Consider the following 14,809-nt stretch of genomic DNA (forward strand, 5'->3'; position numbering starts at 1 on the left):
GGAAGAATGAGGCTAGGGAGTCGCAGAGGGCTTGAGAGGGGGTGATGTCGTTGGAGTTGGCTGAGGGGTTGGTAAATTCCTTGACGATGTTGAATAATTCCTTGCTGTTGTGGGCGTTGTTATCTAGTCGGTCCTTGAAAGCGGCTTTCTTGGCATTCCGGATCAGTTGGTGGTGTATGCGGGTGGCGTTTTTGAAGGCGTTCTTGGTGCTGGTGGTTGGGTCTTTTTTCCAGGCCTTCTCAAGGGAGCGACAGAGTTTCTTGGATTTCTTAAGATCATCGTTGAACCAGGAGGCCTTCTTGCTGCCTAGTTTGATTTGTCGTTTTTTCAGTGGTGCTAGGATGTTGGCGCTGTTGGATAACCATTGGGTGAGGTTGGTGGCTGCTTGGTCTGGGTTTGAGGAGTGGGCTGGGGGGTTTTGAAGAAGCGATGAGGAGATCTGGTCGATGGTGATTTTGTTCCAGTTTCTTTGCAGAGTGGGTTGGGGGTGATTGTTGGATGTGGGCTTGTTGTAGGTAAAGTGAACGCAGCTGTGGTCAGTCCAAAGGAGAGCTGTGGTGTGGCTGAAGGAGACATGTTTGCTGGAGGTGAAGATAGGGTCGAGTGTGTGACCTGCGATGTGGGTGGGAGTAGTGACAAGTTGTTTAAGTCCGAGGTTGGTGAGGTTGTCCAAAAGGGTGGTGGTGTTGCGGTCGTTGTTCTTTTCAAGGTGAAAGTTGAGGTCTCCCAAAAGGATGTAATCCTCGGAGGGGAGCGCGTGTGGAGTGGTGAAGTCCGTGATGTCTTCACTAAATTGTGCGCGGGGTCCTGGTGGCCTGTAAAGGAGGGTGCCTCTGAGTGTGGTCTTAGGGTCAGTGTGGATCTGGAAGTGAAGGTGTTCAGAGTTGGCGAGGTTGACGTCTGAGCTGGTTGAGATCCGGATGGAGTTCTTATGGACGATGGCGATGCCTCCTCCTGTGTGGCCGGAACGGTCCTTGCGGATGATCTTATAGCCTTCCGGGATGGCAATGGTGATGTCTGGGGCTGATGAGGCGTTCATCCATGTTTCTGTTAGGAAGGCGACGTCCGGAGAGATGGTGTCTAGTAGATTCCAGAGGTCGATGGCGTGCCTGTGGACCGAGCGGGTGTTGAGCAGGATGCATTGTAGGTGGTTGGGGTCGGATATCTGTTGTGTGTTTGTAGATGAGGAGTTGTTCTTGGTGCCGTCGAACTTGCAGGAGTAGCAGGAGAAGGGTCCATGGGTGTGTCCAGGAGCGGCTTGGACGCAGTTGGGGGAGCGGCCAGGGTTTAGGGCTTGGAGGGTGGTGGCATCGTAAGTAATGCGGGAGGGGTGGGCATGACGGGAACCAGGGGCTCTGGCGCTGGGCGCGGTCCGGGCGCGGACGGGCGTAGACGGGCTTACCTTTGGCGCACCTTCGGCGCGGATTGGGCGCGGTCGCTGCGCGTAGACGCTGCGCGTGGGTACATCTGGCATAAATAGGTGGAGGGGGAGGGGCGAGGGGGGCTCAGCTGGGAGGCGGGGCGGGCTCTGGAGGACGGCCTTGCAGGGGAAAACAACAACAACCAAATGGCGGCGTGTGGAAAAGCACGAGCAGCAAAGCGCCAAGCCCTACCAATATAGCGCCACACAAGAGAGCAATGAAGGTACACTCAGAATAAAAGCGCAACAATTTCAGTTTATCTCTGCAAACAAAATGAGGCACATTAAAAGCAAATCGTCACAATGCAAAATAACGCGCTGAAAGTAAGGAGCCAGATCTCAAGCGCAGATCTGTGCAATGATCGCGTTGTGAATGTGTGAGCGCAGAATAACGATACCACAAAGCAGTTCGAGCAGCAGGGAGCCAGGGGAGCGTCTGCTCACAGCAAAGATGAGGCAGACACAGCGCTTCCGGGGACGGGAGCGCTATAAGTAATCAGTGGGAGGGGGGCTCAGCTGGGAGGCGGGGCGGGCTCTGGAGGACGGCCTTGCAGGGGAAAACAACAACAACCAAATGGCGGCGTGTGGAAAAGCACGAGCAGCAAAGCGCCAAGCCCTACCAATATAGCGCCACACAAGAGAGCAATGAAGGTACACTCAGAATAAAAGCGCAACAATTTCAGTTTATCTCTGCAAACAAAATGAGGCACATTAAAAGCAAATTGTCACAATGCAAAATAACGCGCTGAAAGTAAGGAGCCAGATCTCAAGCGCAGATCTGTGCAATGATCGCGTTGTGAATGTGTGAGCGCAGAATAACGATACCACAAAGCAGTTCGAGCAGCAGGGAGCCAGGGGAGCGTCTGCTCACAGCAAAGCCCCTATCGCCACCACAACATTGTGAAAAGCGACATTGTTGTGGCGATAGGGGTTCATAAGTATGCACCAACATGTCCCATGAGCTACCTGTGATGTATGATATTGCATAAATTAAAGGTGGATTTTGGAGACAATATAAAAAAGAGAAGTAGGACAAATCATCCATGATCATACATTCCAGTGGAGTGAAACTTGTTGAAGGAGGAAATATGGTCATGTAGACGTATAGATTTTTTTCACTTTGAAAAATAAATACAGACCACCTGGTCCAGTGTAAAGTACTGTTCGTTGAGAGTGAGTTTAGGGCAACCTAAACTAGTTTTTATTTTTAATATCCAGAGACAACTAGCACAGGGAGGTCTGCATGGGGAAGAATGGAGGTTGTATGCTGGGCTTTCTAGTTTGCAATGCGGAATATGTATGGTTGAGAATGGTACATGTCTCTAGTCATTTTTCAGCTCAGCGTGATGGCATTTGCTCGTCCTATGGTTAAAAACTGTGCTGCACAAGTGACAAAAGGGTAGTGACTCCTGTAGGTTGGCATGTATGGAACTAACCCTGGGGCATATCAGCAAGGCGATGCGATAAAATTATCGCCGCTTTAGCGTCCGTTTATGGACAAAATGAAGCAATAATTTTCTCGCCCTATCAGCATGGACACGCTAACGCGTGAATCGATGCCTTAGCACCTGTTTCCTGAACGCCCAGCTTTGCATCTCTAATGAGATGCAAAGTGAGCGTTCCTCACCAAAATAACTGGAGAAATGTCGCTAACCGACATTTCTCCAATTATCAAGGTGTATGCTAACATGCAGAGCGATAAGAAAAGTAGCGCTAAATGCGGTTACCGCTACTTTTCTTACACCTGCTTTTATTGTGATTTAGCCATGTAATCCAATGGGAGGTGGATTACATGGCTAAATCCACCCTGTCCTATCAGCAAGGTATCGCCGGTCGCAGTGCGATTATCGCTGGAATTCCAGCAATAATCGCACTGTTTTGTGGCTAATTCATGGATTTCTATCGCTTGGGAGATAAGCGTTGCTGATAGCACGCTATCTCCGTGATAGAATCCAGCGTTAGCCTGCGATAATTATCCTCGCGCTCAGAGCGCTGAGCGATAATTATCGCAGGCCCTTGCCGATATACCCCCTATGCTTTAAATTCTGCTAGAAAAAAAGACATTTGGGTGAGCAGATTTAGGCTGTCAGGGATCTTCTAAAGCATGGGTACTCACAAACTTTCTCTCGGGGGCCAAATTTACAGTGTGGTTTGTTTCCGAGGGCCGCACCGGTGGGGGCGGGGTCAGTGGGGAGGGGGCAGGGCTAGATCAACAAAAAAACTTATGACCATGAGGTTGATCACAGGTCCCTGCAGCGGATGCCTTGATCCACTGAGCCACCAGACCCGGCATACACACATCTATCTCCCTCCCTCACTAGCTCCCTCTCTCCCTCCCTCCCTTGCTCTCTCTCCCTCCATCCCTCTCTCGCTCCCTCTCTCTCCCCCCTCGCTCTCCCTCCCTCGCTCCCTCTTTCTCTCCATCCCTCGCTACCTCGCTCTCTCCATCCCTCGCTCCCTCCCTCGCTCCCTCTCTCCCTCCCTCCCTCCCTCGCTCTCTCCCTCCCTCCCTCTCGCTCTCTCCCTCCATCCCTCTCTCCCTCCCTCGCTCCCTCTCTCGCTGCCTCTCTCCCTCCCTTGATCCCTCTCTCTCTCCCTCCCTCGCTCCCTCCGTGTCTGTCTGTCTGTCTGTCTCTCTCACTCCCTCTCTCCCTCACTCCCTCTCTCCCTCACTCCCTCCCTCTCTCCCTCACTCCCTCTCTCCCTCCCTCTCTCCCTCACTCCCTCTCTCCCTCTCTCCCTCACTCCCTCCCTCACTCCCTCCCTCCCTCTCTCCCTCCCTCTGTCTTCCACCCTCTGTCTTCCTCCCTCTGTCTGTCTCTCTCTTTCACTCACTCACTCCCACTCCCTCCCCCTCTCACTCCCTGCCCTCACTCCCCCGCCCTCACTCCCTCGCCCACATTCCCTCGTCCTCACTCCCTCCGTCGCCCTCACTCCCTCCGTCGCCCTCACTCCCTCCGTCGTCCTCCTCTGTCGCCGCCCTCCCTCTCCCTCCCTTTCCCTCTCTCTCTCCCTCCCTTTCCCTCTCCCTCTGTCTCCCTCTCTTTCCATCCCTCCCTCTGTCTCTGTCCCTCGACCTCCCTCTGTCACCCTCTGTCATCTCACCCTGCCTGTGTTTCAGCCCCGGGTGAGACAGCTTCCTGACACACACAGCCGCACCCAAGCACTTCACAGGTCGTTAAGGCCATTTGCATGCTAATGAGGCTTTGTTGTATTCCACCTCTTCTAGGCCCCTGCAGCTCCACTCTGGCTAAGTGAGAAGAATCGCCCGCCCCTGGCCCCCACAGAGCAGCAGAGACTCTCAGAGTCGCGCTGCAGCAGACAATCTTTAAAAGAAAAAAAGAAAATACATTGGTAGGATGTCTGCAAGGTCCGCGGGCCGCCAGGGAAGGCTTGCCGGGCCGCACCTGGCCCGCGGGCCGTACTATGAGTACCCATGTTCTAAAGTGTTCAATAAAAAAGGAGTTGCTTTCCACCTAAAACTTGGCAATTACCCAGTTTCCAAGTTTTTTTATGTACATGATTTATGTAGTACTCTAAGCCTGAAAATGTATTTATATTGGGCACTCTCTTGTGTCTGGACACAGCTATTGTTCTCTGGCAAACTCTAATAAAAGCAAAAAACATGTCAGGGATTGTTTTTATTCATTTCAGATTGGTTTGGGTGTTATACTGCTAATCTAAAGCTGTAGTACTGTGCATAAAATGAGGTATGATATGATATATGATATGATATAAAGGCTTTTATAACGCGCTCTATTACTAAGAAAGTATTTTGGCGCGGAAGGTGAGGTTGTTCAGAAGGCGAGAAAGAGTTAACAGTTATAGGGTAATACTAAACAGATGAGTTTTCAGCCCTTTCTTAAAAGCAGTGATGGTCGGGGCAGCCCTACAATGGAAAGGGAGAGCATTCCAAGCCGTAGAGGCCCTAAACGAAATGGACAGGCCTCCTAGTCGGGAGTACTTAAATCTAGGCACAATCATTTGACGCTGATTAGCCGAGCGGATGCAGCGATTCGGAATATACAAGGCAAACCTTTTCCTCAAGTACACAGGACCAATCTGATGGAGCGCACGGAAAGAGAGAACAAGTGTTTTAAACATAATCCGGTGGGCAACCGGGAGCCAATGGAGGCTGCGTAGGTAGGGGCGACCGCTAAATCTCCTGGGCAATTTGAACAGAAGTCTTGCGTCCGCGTTTTGGATGACCTAGAGACGTTGGATCAGATAAGCAGGTAGGCCGCTAAACAGACCGTTCGAGTAGTCAAGCCTGGAAAGTATTAGAGCACGCGACACCGTCTCTTTAGCCTCTCTCGGAAGGAGTGGGAAAAACCTACGTAAGGTATTGAGAGTGGCAAAACATACTCCCGTAAGTTTTTTAATATGGTCCTCAAACTTAAGGTCATTCCCAAACCAAACCCCCAGGTTCTTTGCTGGGCCACCCATGGATTTAGGACATGGCAGATCACGTGGCCATAAGAGGTCGCTGAATTTATCAGGAAAGGAGCCATAGAAAAGAATCGGACTTGTCTTCATTACACTTAAGCTGGGCAAGTGCTAGCCAGCGAAAGACCGATGAGAGGCAGAGTTGGACTGCCGACGTATTCAAATTGTCGTTTGGCCAGGTGAAGGAGTTAAATAACATTAAAAATTAGGGGGCTCAAAGTAGACCCCTGTGAAACTCCTGTGGTGAGTTTCTTAGGTAGAGAGGCGTGGGGAGGCATCCAGACCTGTTGCGTCCTATTGTCCAGAAATTACGTCAGCCAGTCAAGTGCTAGTCCGGAGATGCCAGCGGCAGCTAGTCTAGTGAGAAGTAGGGTATGGGGCACCGTATCGAAGGCAGCAGAGAGGTCTAGTAAAATCAGAACCGCTCTGCCACCTCCATCAAGGCACTCCCGGTTTGCCTCCGACATCTCGACTAGCGCCGTTTCGGTGCTGTAGGCAGCCCGGAACCCTGACTGAGCTGGGTGCAGAGCCTGAGATGATTCGATAAAATTGTCCAACTGTCTAAAAGCAATCTTCTCACAGACTTTTGCCAGGGCTGGCAGCAGTGAAATGGGCCGGTAGTTGGAAGGAACAGCCGGATCCAGCCCGGTCTTTTCTAGAAGCGGAAGCAATTTGGCTTGCTTCCAACAAAGCGGGACAGTTGCAGAGGAAAAGGAAAGATTTCCAATCTGGGTAACCTCTTTGCATACTGTATCAGCCACCCCCCCCCCGAAAACCCTGGCTGGGCAAGGGTCAGAGGGGGACCCCGACTTCAAGGCCTGAAGTACTGCAAGAATGTTAGACTCAGTAGATGGAGAAAAGATAACAAACTGCTCAGCTGACTTAGGCACAGGGAAGGGGGGTAGTGCTGAAGAGGACATGAAACCGTCACAGACGACGCGCAAGTCCTCTTGGATCTTGGCAATTTTGTCTACGAAGAAAGAGGAGAGCACTTCGCACCAATGATCGGATGAGGGCAACAGAGGTTGCGCAGCACATGGTGATAGAAAGCTCTTAACAATTGAAAAGATTTCCTTGCTGTTATTGTTTGCTTTTTCAATTCTCCCAGCATAGTAATTGCTCTTGGCAGTTCTGATAGCAGCATAGTAATCTTTTTGAGCCGCACGCAGATCGCTCTTTGCCTCGGGCAGGTAGGCTTGTCTCCACACCCGTTCGAGTTTCTTGCATCCAAGTTTCAATTCCCGTAGGGTGTGGGAAAACCATGGTTTAGAGGGGGTAGACCGCATCCTACGGATACAACCTTTATTAATGGAGGCAGCAGACCCATGTTCCACCCATGTGTTAAAAGTACTAACCGCCACTTCCACCTCCGAGGTCAATATCGGACGGGTTCGAGACCAAGATTCAGTCAGGGTGACTAAGTTGATCCTCTGTGAATGGGCAAGTGGAGTGGTGCAGTGCTCTCAGTCTCCGTAGCTCTATCCAGAGACCAGGAGAACCTGATCAACTCATGATCCGACCATGTCACGCTCTCAGAGCGGGCCATGACAATATCGAAATTAGAGCAGACCAGGTCTAGGAGGTGGCCCCCCACGTGGGTTGGAGTGTCAACCCATTGTTTGAGGTGGGCCATAGATAAGGCTTCACCTAGGCGAGTGGCCTCAATGGAGTCTAAGACATCAACATGGTACAAGGTACACTCCAACAAGGCCAATGGGTGCAGCTTCAACAATGTCCACAGGTGCAGTACCAGAATTGCACAGGCGAATAGCAATGCAGACATGTGCAACACCAACAGGGTAAGCAAGAACCAACAGTGTAATCAGGTGCACACCAACAAGGTCAACAGGTGCAGCTTCAACAATGTCCACAGGTGCAGTACCAGACACGCACAGGGTGAATAGCAATGCAGACATGTACAACACCAACAGTTTAAGCAAGCACCGACTGTGTAATCAGGTGCACACCAACAAGACAAATAGTGCAGCCTCAACAATTACATAGGTGCAGTACCAGACAGGCAGAGGCGAACAGTCATACATACATGTGCAACACTAACAGTGCAAGCAAACAGCGACTGTGTAATCAGGTGCACACCAACAAGGTCAATGGGTGCAGCCTCAACAATGTCCAAAGATGCAGTACCAGAAATACAGAGGCGAAGAACAATTCAGACATGTGCAACACCAACAGTGTAAGCAAAAAACAGCTGTGTAATCATGTAGACACCAACAAGGTCAATGGGTGGGAACTCAACAATGTCCACAGGTGCAGTACCTGACATGCACCGACGAATAGCAATGCAGACATGTGCAACACCAACAGTGTAAGCAAACACCGACTGTGTAATCAGGTGCACACCAACAAGACAACGAGTGTAGCCTCAACAATGTCCACAGGTGCAGTACCAGACAGGTAGAGGCGAGCAGTCATACATACATGTGCAACACTAACAGTGCAAGCAAGCACTGACTGTGTAATCAGGTGCACACCAACAAGACAACGCGTGCAGCCTCAACAATGTCCACGGGTGCAGTACCAGACAGCCACAGGCAAACAGCAATACAGACATGTGCAACACTAACAGTTTAAGCAAGCATCGACTGTGTAATCAGGTGCACACCAACAAGACAACGAGTGCAGCCTCAACAATGTCCACAGGTGCAGTACCGGACAGGCAGAGGAGAACAGTCATACATACATGTGCAACACTAACAGTGCAAACAAGCACCGACTGTGTAATCAGGTGAACACCAACAAGACAACGAGTGCAGCCTCAACAATGTCCAAAGGTGCAGTACCAGACAGGCAGAGGAGAACAGTCATACATACATGTGCAACACTAACAGTGCAAGCAAGCACCGACTGTGTAATCAGGTGCACACCAACAAGACAACGAGTGCAGCCTCAACAATGTCCACCGGTGTAGTACCAGACAGGCAGAGGAGAACAGTCATACATACATGTGCAACACTAACAGTGCAAGCAAGCACCGACTGTGTAATCAGGTGAACACCAACAAGACAACGAGTGCAGCCTCAACAATGTCCACAGGTGCAGTACCGGACAGGCAGAGGAGAACAGTCATACATACATGTGCAACACTAACAGTGCAAGCAAGCACCGACTGTGTAATCAGGTGAACACCAACAAGACAACGAGTGCAGCCTCAACAATGTCCAAAGGTGCAGTACCAGACAGGCAGAGGTGAACAGTCATACATACATGTGCAACACTAACAGTGCAAGCAAGCACCGACTGTGTAATCAGGTGCACACCAACAAGACAACGAGTGCAGCCTCAACAATGTCCACATGTGCAGTACCAGACAGGCAGAGGAGAACAGTCATACATACATGTGCAACACTAACAGTGCAAGCAAGCACCGACTGTGTAATCAGGTGCACATCAACAAGACAACGAGTGCAGCCTCAACAATGTCCACAGGTGCAGTACCAGACAGGCAGAGGCGAACAGTCATACATACATGTGCAACACTAACAGTGCAAGCAAGCACCGACTGTGTAATCAGGTGCACACCAACAAGACAACGAGTGCAGCCTCAACAATGTCCACAGGTGCAGTACCGGACAGGCAGAGGAGAACAGTCATACATACATGTGCAACACTAACAGTGCAAGCAAGCACCGACTGTGTAATCAGGTGAACACCAACAAGACAACGAGTGCAGCCTCAACAATGTCCAAAGGTGCAGTACCAGACAGGCAGAGGAGAACAGTCATACATACATGTGCAACACTAACAGTGCAAGCAAGCACCGACTGTGTAATCAGGTGCACACCAACAAGACAACGAGTGCAGCCTCAACAATGTCCACAGGTGCAGTACCAGACAGGCAGAGGCGAACAGTCATACATACATGTGCAACACTAACAGTGCAAGCAAGCACCGACTGTGTAATCAGGTGCACACCAACAAGACAACGAGTGCAGCCTCAACAATGTCCAAAGGTGCAGTACCAGACAGGCAGAGGTGAACAGTCATACATACATGTGCAACACTAACAGTGCAAGCAAGCACTGACTGTGTAATCAGGTGCACACCAACAAGACAACGCGTGCAGCCTCAACAATGTCCACAGGTGCAGTACCAGACAGGTAGAGGCGAGCAGTCATACATACATGTGCAACACTAACAGTGCAAGCAAGCACTGACTGTGTAATCAGGTGCACACCAACAAGACAACGCGTGCAGCCTCAACAATGTCCACGGGTGCAGTACCAGACAGCCACAGGCAAACAGCAATACAGACATGTGCAACACTAACAGTTTAAGCAAGCATCGACTGTGTAATCAGGTGCACACCAACAAGACAACGAGTGCAGCCTCAACAATGTCCACAGGTGCAGTACCTGACATGCACCGACGAATAGCAATGCAGACATGTGCAACACCAACAGTGTAAGCAAACACCGACTGTGTAATCAGGTGCACACCAACAAGACAACGAGTGTAGCCTCAACAATGTCCACAGGTGCAGTACCAGACAGGTAGAGGCGAGCAGTCATACATACATGTGCAACACTAACAGTGCAAGCAAGCACTGACTGTGTAATCAGGTGCACACCAACAAGACAACGCGTGCAGCCTCAACAATGTCCACGGGTGCAGTACCAGACAGCCACAGGCAAACAGCAATACAGACATGTGCAACACTAACAGTTTAAGCAAGCATCGACTGTGTAATCAGGTGCACACCAACAAGACAACGAGTGCAGCCTCAACAATGTCCACAGGTGCAGTACCGGACAGGCAGAGGAGAACAGTCATACATACATGTGCAACACTAACAGTGCAAGCAAGCACCGACTGTGTAATCAGGTGAACACCAACAAGACAACGAGTGCAGCCTCAACAATGTCCAAAGGTGCAGTACCAGACAGGCAGAGGAGAACAGTCATACATACATGTGCAACACTAACAGTGCAAGCAAGCACCGACTGTGTAATCAGGTGCACACCAACAAGACAACGAGTGCAGCCTCAACAATGTCCACCGGTGTAGTACCAGACAGGCAGAGGAGAACAGTCATACATACATGTGCAACACTAACAGTGCAAGCAAGCACCGACTGTGTAATCAGGTGAACACCAACAAGACAACGAGTGCAGCCTCAACAATGTCCACAGGTGCAGTACCGGACAGTCAGAGGAGAACAGTCATACATACATGTGCAACACTAACAGTGCAAGCAAGCACCGACTGTGTAATCAGGTGAACACCAACAAGACAACGAGTGCAGCCTCAACAATGTCCAAAGGTGCAGTACCAGACAGGCAGAGGTGAACAGTCATACATACATGTGCAACACTAACAGTGCAAGCAAGCACCGACTGTGTAATCAGGTGCACACCAACAAGACAACGAGTGCAGCCTCAACAATGTCCACATGTGCAGTACCAGACAGGCAGAGGAGAACAGTCATACATACATGTGCAACACTAACAGTGCAAGCAAGCACCGACTGTGTAATCAGGTGCACATCAACAAGACAACGAGTGCAGCCTCAACAATGTCCACAGGTGCAGTACCAGACAGGCAGAGGCGAACAGTCATACATACATGTGCAACACTAACAGTGCAAGCAAGCACCGACTGTGTAATCAGGTGCACACCAACAAGACAACGAGTGCAGCCTCAACAATGTCCACAGGTGCAGTACCGGACAGGCAGAGGAGAACAGTCATACATACATGTGCAACACTAACAGTGCAAGCAAGCACCGACTGTGTAATCAGGTGAACACCAACAAGACAACGAGTGCAGCCTCAACAATGTCCAAAGGTGCAGTACCAGACAGGCAGAGGAGAACAGTCATACATACATGTGCAACACTAACAGTGCAAGCAAGCACCGACTGTGTAATCAGGTGCACACCAACAAGACAACGAGTGCAGCCTCAACAATGTCCACAGGTGCAGTACCAGACAGGCAGAGGCGAACAGTCATACATACATGTGCAACACTAACAGTGCAAGCAAGCACCGACTGTGTAATCAGGTGCACACCAACAAGACAACGAGTGCAGCCTCAACAATGTCCAAAGGTGCAGTACCAGACAGGCAGAGGTGAACAGTCATACATACATGTGCAACACTAACAGTGCAAGCAAGCACCGACTGTGTAATCAGGTGCACACCAACAAGACAACGAGTGCAGCCTCAACAATGTCCACATGTGCAGTACCAGACAGGCAGAGGAGAACAGTCATACATACATGTGCAACACTAACAGTGCAAGCAAGCACCGACTGTGTAATCAGGTGAACACCAACAAGACAACAAGTGCAGCCTCAACAATGTCCGAAGGTGCAGTACCAGACAGGCAGAGGTGAACAGTCATACATACATGTGCAACACTAACAGTGCAAGCAAGCACCGACTGTGTAATCAGGTGAACACCAACAAGACAACGAGTGCAGCCTCAACAATGTCCAAAGGTGCAGTACCAGACAGGCAGAGGAGAACAGTCATACATACATGTGCAACACTAACAGTGCAAGCATGCACCGACTGTGTAATCAGGTGAACACCAACAAGACAACGAGTGCAGCCTCAACAATGTCCAAAGGTGCAGTACCAGACAGGCAGAGGCGAACAGTCATACATACATGTGCAACACTAACAGTGCAAGCAAGCACCGACTGTGTAATCAGGTGAACACCAACAAGACAACGAGTGCAGCCTCAACAATGTCCAAAGGTGCAGTACCAGACAGGCAGAGGAGAACAGTCATACATACATGTGCAACACTAACAGTGCAAGCAAGCACCGACTGTGTAATCAGGTGCACACCAACAAGACAACGAGTGCAGCCTCAACAATGTCCACAGGTGCAGTACCAGACAGGCAGAGGCGAACAGTCATACATACATGTGCAACACTAACAGTGCAAGCAAGCACCGACTGTGTAATCAGGTGCACACCAACAAGACAACGAGTGCAGCCTCAACAATGTCCACATGTGCAGTACCAGACAGGCAGAGGAGAACAGTCATACATACATGTGCAACACTAACAGTGCAAGCAAGCACCGACTTTGTAATCAGGTGCACACCAACAAGACAACGAGTGCAGCCTCAACAATGTCCACAGGTGCAGTACCAGACAGGCAGAGGCGAACAGTAATACATACATGTGCAACACTAACAGTGCAAGCAAGCACCGACTGTGTAATCAGGTGAACACCAACAAGACAACGAGTGCAGCCTCAACAATGTCCAAAGGTGCAGTACCAGACAGGCAGAGGAGAACAGTCATACATACATGTGCAACACTAACAGTGCAAGCAAGCACCGACTTTGTAATCAGGTGAACACCAACAAGACAACGAGTGCAGCCTCAACAATGTCCAAAGGTGCAGTACCAGACAGGCAGAGGCGAACAGTCATACATACATGTGCAACACTAACAGTGCAAGCAAGCACCGACTGTGTAATCAGGTGAACACCAACAAGACAACGAGTGCAGCCTCAACAATGTCCACAGGTGCAGTACCAGACAGGCAGAGGCGAACAGTCATACATACATGTGCAACACTAACAGTGCAAGCAAGCACCGACTGTGTAATCAGGTGCACACCAACAAGACAACGAGTGCAGCCTCAACAATGTCCACAGGTGCAGTACCAGACATGCACAGGTGAATAGCATTACAGACATGTGCACCCCCAACAGTTTAAGCAAGCACCGACTGTGTAATCAGGTGCACACCAACAAGACAACGAGTGCAGCCTCAACAATGTCCACGGGTACAGCCCCAAAGAACAGCTGCCAAAGAACAATGCAGACAGATGCAGCACCAGTTATTTATACAAGTGCATCATAAACCGGTCACTGCACCAAATGTAAACTGGTGAAACTCTCCAACACAAACTGGGGCGGAGCCTCAACAACGTAAACAGGTGCATCACCACAAAAAGGCCACAAATGACTAACATCAACTCATAGAAGTTTAGTAAACCTTATACAGAGAATTCGGTTTAATAATCCATAATTATTCTTATTTTAGTAGAATACCATTAACATGAAAAATGGGAAAAACGGGCAGTATTAAAGCTTAGATAAAACGGAGGGAGTCTTACCTTCAATAAACCATACACATATAATTTGCTGTCCAGTTTGGAGTCAGTTTAGCTGTACGAAGTCGACCTTCCTTTAACTCGGCGCTATGCCATTTCCTCGGTTGGGTCAACACTGCAGTACCAGCCGCCTCCCTGCACGGACAGTAGGCCCCTCGGTGCACGTGCTCAGAGCACCTTTCCAGCCGCTATCTCTGGTCGCAGACCCCTGTCATAGTGTCATGCAGGGCTCGCTTCTCCCTTGGGTTAAAAGTCTGCGAACCAGCGATAAGATGTTTGTAGAATATATTCAGTGCTTTCAGTGCTGACAGGCACTCCTCGCATGACGTAAGACGTTTAAAGAGCCGGGGCTGTGTCACGTGGATCTATTGTGCATTTTTCGGTTCTATTGCACAGCAGAGAGAGTTTGATAAAAAAAATAAACACGGAAGTTGTTTCTTTCCTTAATATGCCTGTCAAACAGGTGGTTTCGATGAGGAAAGATGTTTACTCGGAATGGATCTAAAAACTGTTTTGGAGGGTGATTCAGGCTTTTAGAGACAGTACCTACTCGAAGTCTATGGAAACAAGGGGCCTTATTTACAAGGAATTAATACAGCGCCGTGCCGCAAGCCATTTGGCTGCGCCACCCTGCATTGATTCCGAAGCAAAGGAATGCGTCATATCTACACCCACATGAGGATCCCTTTGCTCTCCCCCGCGCTGGTGCACAATTGGTGTAAGGGTGCCTGCGTCACGAGGATGATTGCTTTTGTGCAGGAATGGACACCTTCCTGCACAAAACAATCACAAGAGGTGATTTCCTCTTCCTATGCGTGCTGCATTCTGCAGCACACATAAAAA

At 49.9% G+C, this 14,809-nt stretch overlaps 1 protein-coding gene across 1 annotated transcript in view; it reads right to left on the reverse strand.

Annotated features, from left to right (window-relative positions):
- The window catches only part of LOC144791504 (uncharacterized), a 165,339-nt gene extending 150,826 nt beyond the window's left edge, over positions 1 to 14,513 (reverse strand). The window contains exon 1 of the mRNA XM_078666220.1: positions 13,970 to 14,513. The gene's annotated coding sequence lies outside the window, so the exon portion shown is untranslated. The remainder of the gene's footprint in view (positions 1 to 13,969) is intronic.
- Positions 14,514 to 14,809: the final 296 nt, after the last annotated feature.

Source organism: Lissotriton helveticus, chromosome 11, assembly GCF_964261635.1.
Source record: "Lissotriton helveticus chromosome 11, aLisHel1.1, whole genome shotgun sequence".
NCBI lineage: Eukaryota > Metazoa > Chordata > Amphibia > Caudata > Salamandridae > Lissotriton > Lissotriton helveticus.